The sequence below is a fragment of the Choloepus didactylus genome, chromosome 8 (assembly GCF_015220235.1).
Source record: "Choloepus didactylus isolate mChoDid1 chromosome 8, mChoDid1.pri, whole genome shotgun sequence".
NCBI lineage: Eukaryota > Metazoa > Chordata > Mammalia > Pilosa > Megalonychidae > Choloepus > Choloepus didactylus.
The window spans coordinates 68,218,824-68,227,932 of NC_051314.1; positions in this window are offsets into that span (position 1 = coordinate 68,218,824).

The following is a 9,109-nucleotide window of genomic DNA, read 5'->3' on the forward strand; positions in this document are numbered from 1 at the left end:
GAGGAGTTTCTATTTTGTGTTTAAGATTCACTCACTCTTTAGAATATATCATGGATCCTTAAGACTGCATAAATGAGTTAAATCTACAAATTTATTCCCAGGAAATGAGTGCTTGGGAGTAAGTCTGATGTCTATTTGGGGGTTTAACAATTTCTCAACAAGCTCTAAAAATAAAAGTAACCGTTCATTGTCAAATTCCTTACATCACTGTATGAACAGCTTTACTTTGTGGTTCCTGGAAATACTGACTCATGTTTCTCTCATTGGCAGCTCCAAATCATAACATATTTGAAAAATGTCTTAGAGATCTTTTTTAGTGGAAATGGTCTTTTAATATGAGGATGGCTTACTGATAAATATAAAAGGACATGTGGCTTTCAATTTTAGGTTTCATTGACATATCTATAGGGGTCAGGAATGCTTAGGTGTCCTCTGATAAAGCACTCATTTTCTGCTTACAGAGGTAGAGATTAGCAGCAGATTCTTCACCTCCTCTTACACTGTACAGTTTTATACAGAAATCCAAACTCATAGGGTATAGATAAAATTAATAGGTTCTATTGCTACCAGCTATCCCTATTCTCTTTGAGATCCAGTGAAGAGGAAGAGGGGTGTGCTGACTAAAGAGGGATAATGAGGGCTACAGTTTCTCTTCATTCTAAAGGTAATCCAGCTCATGCTGATGTTGAAAAAGAGGATTGGGTCCTTTTGGCAGCCTGAGGATACCTAAAGGAATCTGGGGTGTCTGGTTGGTTTGGGAGAATCGTTTCCATCAGTGAGAAGCAGCAATGACAGTAGAGGCTTGGACCTGATGCGGGCACTGTGGCCTCAGGCTCACCAGGCATTGCCTTCATGGGGCCAGTTGGTGTCCTTTCTGACACTTAATCAGACTAGCCAGGCATTTGGGGACTTGGTTGCCCAAGCACAAGTAACTCACCAGTTCTTTAAATATGTAGCCACTGCCAATCATACTCTATGGGTCACACATAGAATAGATGCCTAATAAAACTGCTATATTTTTAACTCAGATTCTGCCAGCTACTGCCAGTAGTCATTTGAGTACTTCAAGTACTTTATGGGACACTGTATGATGCCAGGGAAATAAAGTCTAAGCATAAATTATCATTTTCTTAGGGAGACTCAAACAGGCCTCTTTTGGGGATGGTCCTGGAAATTCTTATCAAGATACAGTTTGCATTAACAAAAATATTTCATGTAACTTTGTGTATCCTACTTGCCACTTCTCATTTTCCCTACAGCTATTTCCTCCTCCATTATTCTTTAAAAGAATTTTTCCCCATAGTTAAGGGATTTTTGTATACTGCTACACAATTTAATTCTTACTTTTTTCTTCCATATTTATGTCATTAACATTTTCCATACATAGTTGTTTTTTTGTTTGCTTGTTTTTTTTTTAAGAAACACTTTTTATTGTGGAGAAGACATGACAAAATCACAAAAAGCAAATGGCAAAAAAATGTTGGGATGGTAGTATTTTGCCACACTCTTCTTTAATGCATTTGTGAGTATACGTTGTCCATTTTAGATTATCATATTAGGTCTCTGAGGAATGAAATTGTGTTTTCCTTCATGATAAGAAAGTAAGTTAGTAGTTTTTGTGAGCAAAACAAAACTAGAATAACCTACTACATCAAGGTCTGGTGGAAAAATTAAACAATATCCTCATATGAGAAATTAAACAATATCCCTCCTCTTGGCCCTTTTTTATCAAACACTTTGCTAAGGATTTGCACATACACTGGGGCTCATTTATCTTCAAACAACCCTCTGAGGACACAAAGTTCATGATTCTTATTTTATAGCCAAGAACACCAAAGCTCAGAGAAGCTAAGTAACTTGTCGAAGCTCACGAGGCTAGTAAGCAACCACTAACTGACGAAGCTTTTTATTTTTATTACCAAGGTATAATTCACAACAAAAAATTCACCCTTCAAAGTGGTTTTTAGTATTTTCACATTATGGGAACATCAGCACTGTCTAATTCAGGAACATTTTCATCATCCAAAAGAAACCCTGTACCCATTAGCAGTTACTCCCTATTCCCACTTCTCACCAGTCCCTGACAACCACTAAGGATTTGCCTGTTCCAGACATTTCATATAAATGGAATCATACAGAATGTGGTCTTTTGTGTCTGGCTTCTTCCACTTAGCATAATGTTTTCAAGGTTCATTCTTATTGTAGCAAGAATCAGTACTTCATTGCTTTCTAAGACAGAATAATCATCCAATGTATGGTGTGGTCTTTTTAAACTTTATTTTTAGTGACTGCCTAATATTGGAAGAGTGGATATTCTATTTTCCTTTTTGGATTTTCTTATTGTGCTTAACATAGAAAGTCCTTTTTCCTTCAGATGTTTGTTAAATTTTTACTTTATTTTTGGAATCGATGTTTATTAATTATATGAAAAACTAAATTGACGTTTTTTCAAATTCTTGATCAATTATTTACAATCGACTTATTAGATAAACCTCATCCTTATTGATTTGTGATGCTTTCTTCATCATTAAGTTTATGTACAACTGAAATATCTGTTTTGCCCTATTGTTTTATGTGCCCATTCTAGGGTCAAAACTACTGTTATAATTATTGCAACTTTTTTTGCAGTTTTACTGTGATATTTACACATCCCATACAATCTATCCAAAGTATACAATCAATGGCTATTAGTATATTCAGAGTTGTGCATCCGTCAACAGAATCATTTTTAGAATATTTTTGTTACTCCTAAAAGAAAAACCCTATACCCATTAGCAGTCACCTCTCAATCCCGCTATCCTTTCCAAGTCCTACATAACCATGAATCTATTTCTGGTTCTATTTCTAGTTCTATCTATTATCTCTATAGATTTATTTATATTTACATTTTATATAAATGGTATAATACAATATATCATTCGAGTAACATACATGACCCAAAAAGTCCCCTTTCAACCACATTCACATACATAATTCAGCATACAATTATATGCTCCCATTACCATCATCCACTTCGAAACATTTACAATCAACCTAAATAGAAATTCTATATTTATTCTATTCTAAGAATAAATGAAATTCTGTTCTAAGCTTATATGCTTATAAGCTCCCCATTCTCTAAACCCAATCTATCCCATGGTAACCTATATTCTAGATTCTAACTCTATGAATTTGCTTATATAAATTAGTTCATATCAGTGAGACTGTACAATATTTGTCCTTTTGTGTTTAGTTTATTTCACTCAGCACGATGTTCTCAAGGTTTATCCATGTTGTTGCATGTATCAGGACTTCATTCATTCTTATTGCTGAATAATATTCCATTGTACTTATATACTACATTTTGTTAATCCATTCATCTGCTGATGGACACTTGGTTGTTTCCATCTTTTGGCAATTGTGAATAATGCCGCTATGAACATCAGTGTGCAAACGTCTGTTTGCGACCCTGCTTTCAGATCTTCTGGGTGGGTAGGAAAGCAGCTTCCCAGAGTGCACTTTCCAAGCTTTACCAGGAGATGGCAGTCTTGGGCAACTTATTTCCCCACAATCCTGTCTCTCCCAAACCGCAGCAGCTCATGTCTAGACCACTTGAATGTCCCATTTAAGGCTGTGGGACCTAGAGGGTCGCCCTCATCATCCAACTGTCAGATCAAGACTGTTCTGCATCCCCTTCTCATCCCAAGGGGAGGTCCTCCCCATTTTCCCCAGATCCTGGTGCTGGAAGCTGCCAGCCTTGGGGTGGGGAATGGGCACTGGAAACTGCGGTGGAGTCTTTGTGGCTGTAGTTTGCTACTGGCTCCTGGACTCCCATGTGGACTCTCGGCTGCTGGAACAAGAAGTTAACTTCACCAGCCAGCTGCCAATCCAGGACTGTGCCACTCATCAGCTGGCAGGAACCAGGCCAATGAACCACCACTGGTCTCAGGGGTGGAGGATGGGTGGTTTGAGTTTACTCACCCCTAATTCTCAGGTGTTGTTTGTCTGCTTTTCCATTCAGCTTTTCCTTATACATTGCAGTGGTCCTTCCCTGGTCTCCAATCCCCCAAACCACTGTTTTGTATAGTTTCTGCCTGTTCTCTAGGTGCTTGTGGTGGAGGAGTGAGTTCTGCTTGTTCTTATTCCACCATCTTCCCAGAAGTGCTGTCTTCAGCAATGTTTTGTAGATTTTTATGTACTGGTCTTTTACATCCTTGGTTAAGTTTATTCCTAGATATTTGATTCTTTTAGTCGCTATTGTAAATTGAATTTTTTTCTTGATTACCTCCTTGGATAGTTCATTACTACTGTATAGAAACACCATTTTTTTTTTTAAATTAAATTCAGTTTTACTGAGATATATTCACATACCATACAATCATCCATGGTGTAAAATCAACTGTTCACAGTACCATCATATAGTTATGCATTCATCACCCCAATCTATTTTTGAACATTATCCTTACACCAGAAAGAATCAGAAAAAGAATGAAAAATAACAGTAAAAAAGAACATCCAAATCATCCTCCCCATCACCCCCTATTTTTCATTTTGTTTTTGTCCCTATTTTTCTACTCATCCATCCATATACTGGATAAAGGGAGCGCAATCCCAAGGCTTTCACAATCACACTGTTACCCCTTGTAAGCTATATTGTTATACAATCATCTTCAAGAATCAAGGCCACTGGGTTGGACTTTGCTAGTTTCAGGTATTTACTTCTAGCTATTCCAATACATTAAAACCTAAAAGGTGTTATGTATATAGTGCGTAAAAATGTCCACCAGTGACCCCTCAACTCCATTTGAAATCTCTCAGCTACTGAAGCTTTATTTCCTTTCTTTTCGCATCCCCCTTTTGGTCAAGAAGATGTTCTCAATCCCATGCTGCCAGGTTCAGATTCATTCCTGGGAGTCATATCCTGCATTGCCAGGGAGATTTACACCCCTGGGAGTCAGGTCCCACATAGGGGGGGAGGGCGGTGAGATCACCTGCCGAGGTGGCTTAGTTAGAGGGAGAGAGAGGGCAACATCTGAGCAACAAAGAGGCACTCAGGGGGAGACTCCTAGGCACACTTATAAGCAGGTTTAGCCTCTCCTTTGCAGTAATGAGTTTCATAAGGGCAAGCCCCAAGATACAGGACACAGCATACCAAATTATCCATCCTCAATATTTGTGAGAACATCAGCAACAATCCAGGTGAGGAAGTCCAACACTTCCCCAGCTCCTCAGGGCCCCCCTGCATATATATTTTTATTCTCCACCCAAATTACTTTGGGATGTGTTGCTATTTCACCCTAACCTATACAAACCTACCATATCTCACTTCCTATTCAAAGTTCCATGTAATTGTGGTATTTGTTCAAATTGACTGTAGAAGTTATATTGTTTAAAAAATATAGAACCTGCACCAAATAAACATCTATTCCCTTGGTCTCACATGGAAGTTGAAGTTTTAACATACAGTCAGTGTCAACCTTTACCCTTTGGCCTGATTTGTCCTAGTCTTAACCAGATCTGCTTCATTCATATCTCTAATTGAAGTCTGGGCTCTTTTTCAGCCTTTTTTCTTTCTTTCTTTTTTTTTTTTAACAGTTGCTGTATGCATTAATACTGACATTCATATTTGCTGAGCTCTAGCCTCTGAGTTTCAGGTATTACACAGATACCCAATGTTTCAGAGACCGATCAGGTTATACACAAAGGGATCAACATCTCAGAGTTTGGAGACAGCCATTACAATTCAGGAATAGATTTGACTACTGTAAGAGCTTACAATCTAGGGACCATTACAATAATTGTTTCCCTGTTAAGCTGTGCTTGAAAATTCAATTCTGAGTTTACACATTGTAGTTAGTCCATATTGGTGAGGCATTATAGTGTTTGCCTTTGTTTCTGGTGTACTTCACTCAAAATGCTGTCTACAGGATCCATTCACCTTGTTGTGTGTCTCTCAGCTTTACTCCCTCTCATAGTTGCTCAATATTCCATTGTATGCATGCACCACAGTTTACCATTCTGTTCCTCAGTTGGTGTACCAACACCATTGATTTTTGCATGTTGATCTTATATCCTGCCATTTTGCTGTTTTGTTTATTAGTTCAAGTAGCTTTGTTGTGTTTTTTTTTCAGGATTTTCTAAATATAGGATCATGTCATCTGCAATTAGTGACAGTTTTACTTCTTCCTTTCCAATTTGGATGCCTTTTATTTCTTTTTCTTGCCTAACTGCTCTAGCTAGAAATTCTAGCATGATGTTGAATAACAATGGTGACAGTGGACATCCTTGTCTTGTTCCTGATCTTAGAGGGAAAGCTTTCAGTCTCTCACCATTGAGTATTATGTTAGTTTTGGGTTTTTCACATATGCCCTTTATCATGTTGAGGAAGTTTCCTTTGATTATAAATGTTTTTATCAAGAAAGGATGCCAAATTTTGTCAAGCACCATTTCTGCATCAGTTGAGATGATCATGTGCTTTTTCCTCTTTGATTTATTAATATGGTGTATTACATTAGTTGGTTTTCTTGTGTTGAACAACCCTTGCATACCTGGGATGAAATCCACTTGACCATGGTGTATAATTCTTTTAATGTGCTGTTGGGTTCAATTTGCAAGTATTTTGTTGAGGATTTTTGCTTCTATATTCATCAGAGAAAAATTGGCCTGTAATTTTCTTTTGTTTTGGTATCTTTATCTGGCTTTAGTATTAGGGTGATGTTGGCTTCACAGAATGAGTTAGATGGTGTTCCCTCCTCTTCATTTTTTTGGAAGAATTTGAGCAGCATTGGTATTAATTCTTCTTGGAACATTTGGTAGAATTCCCCTGTGAAGCCACCTGTTCCGAGGCTTTTCTTTGTTGGGAGGTTTTTGATGATTGATTCAATCTCTTTATTTTTAGCTGGTCTATTTTTGTCTTCCATGCCTTGTAGAGTCAGCATAGGTTGTTTGTGCATTTCTTGGAATTTGTCCATTTTATCTAGGTTGTCTAATATGACAGCATACAGTTGTTCATAGTATCCTCTTATGATCGATTTTATTTCTGTTGGGTCAGTAGCAATGTCCCCCCCACCTCAGTTCTGATTTTATTTATTTGAGTCTTCTCTCTTTTTTTCTTTGTCAGTCTAGCTAATTTTATTATTTTTTACAAAGAACCAACTTTTGGTTTTGTTAGTTCTCTGTATTTTGTTTTTTTTTATTCTCAATTTCATTTATTTCAGCTTGAATCTTTCTTTCCTTCTGCTTGCTTTGGGGTTAGTTTGTTGTTCTTTTTCTAGTTCTCCAAGTATGCAATTTGGTCTTTGATTTTAGCTGTTCCTTCTTTTTTTTTATGTAAGCATTTGGGGCTATACATTTCCCTCTCAGTACTGCCTTCACCACATCCCATAAGTTTTGATATTTTGTGTTCTTGTTTTCATTCATCTCAAGATATTTACTGATTCCCTTGCAATTTCTTCCATGACCCACTTATTGTTTAAGAGAGTGTTATTTAACTTCCACATATTTGTGGATTTTTCAGTTCTCTGTCTGTAATTGATTTCCAGATTCATTCCATTATGGTCAGAGAGGATACTTTTTATGATTTCAATATTTCTAAATTTATTGAGATTGTTTTATGGCCCAGCATGTGGTTGCTCTTGGAGAATGATCCATGTACACTTGGGAAGAATGTATATCCTGCTCTTTTGGGGTGCAATGTTCTGTATTGTCTGTTAGGTCTAGTTAATTTATCATATTATTCAAGTTCTCTGTTTCCTTACTGATCATCTAGATGTTCTGTCTTTGATGAAACTGGTGTATTAAAGTCTCCAGCTATTATTATAGAGGTATCTATTTCTTCCTTCAGTTTTGCCAGTGTTTACCTCATGTATTTTGGGGCACCATGGTGAAGTGCATAAATACTCATGATTGTTATTTCTTCTTGGTGAATTGCCCCTTTTATTCATATATAGTGTCCTTCTCTGTCTCTTATAACAGATTTTGACTTAAAGTCTATTTTGTTCAATACTAGTATAACCACTCCAAATCTTTTTTAGTTACTGTTCTAGTTTGCTAATGCTATTGGAATGCAAAACACCAGAAATCATTTGGCTTTTATAAAGGAGGTTTATTTGGTTACAAAGTTATAGTCTTAAGGCCACAAAGTGTCCAAGGTAAGTCATCACCAATTGGGTACCTTCACTGGAGGATGGCCAATGGTATCCAGAAAACCTCTGTTAGCTGGGAAGTCACATGGCTGGTGTCTGCTCCAGAGTTCTGGTTTCAAAATGGCTTTCTCCCAGGACATTCCTCTCTAGGCTTCAGTTCCTCAAAAATGTCACTCTTAGTTGCTCTTGGGGTGTTTGTCCTCTCTTAGCTTCTCCAGAGAAAAAGTCTGCTTTCAACGGCTGTCTTCAAACTGTCTCTCACCTGCAGCTACTCTCTCAGCTTCTGTGCATTACTTAAAGTGTCCCTCTTGGCTGTAGCAAGCACGCTTCTTCTGTCAGAGCTTATATAGTGCTTCAGTAATTTAATTCAGACCCACCCTGAATGGGCGGGGCAATACCTCCTTGGAAATTATTCAACCAAAGTCATCACCCACAGTTGGGTGGGGCGCATCTCCATGGAAACACTCAAAGAATTACAATCTAATCAACACTGATAAGTCTGCCCACACAAGATTACATCAAAGATAATGGCATTTTGGGGGACATAATACATTCAAACCGGCACAGTTACTATTTTCATGGAATATCTTTCTCCATCCTTTCACTTGCAACTTATTTGTAGGTCCTTTATCTTTGGGACTAAGGTGAGTCTCTTGTAAACATCATATAGCTGGATTATGCTTTTTAATCCATTCTGACCATCTGTGTCTCTTGAGTGGGGAGTTTAATTCATTATCATTCAGTGTTATGACTGTACAAGCTGTATTTACTTCAGCCATTTTGTCCTTTGGTTTTTGTATGTCATAGCTTTTTTGGTCTCTCTTTTCCTTTATTGCAACCTCCTTTTCTGTACAGTTGCTCTTTTGTGATGTATCTGACTGATCCCTTTCTCATTTCACTTTCTGTATATTTTAGAAATATTTTCTTTGGAGTTACCTTGGGGTTTATATTATACAACCTACATCTACAGTATATTAATTTGAAAA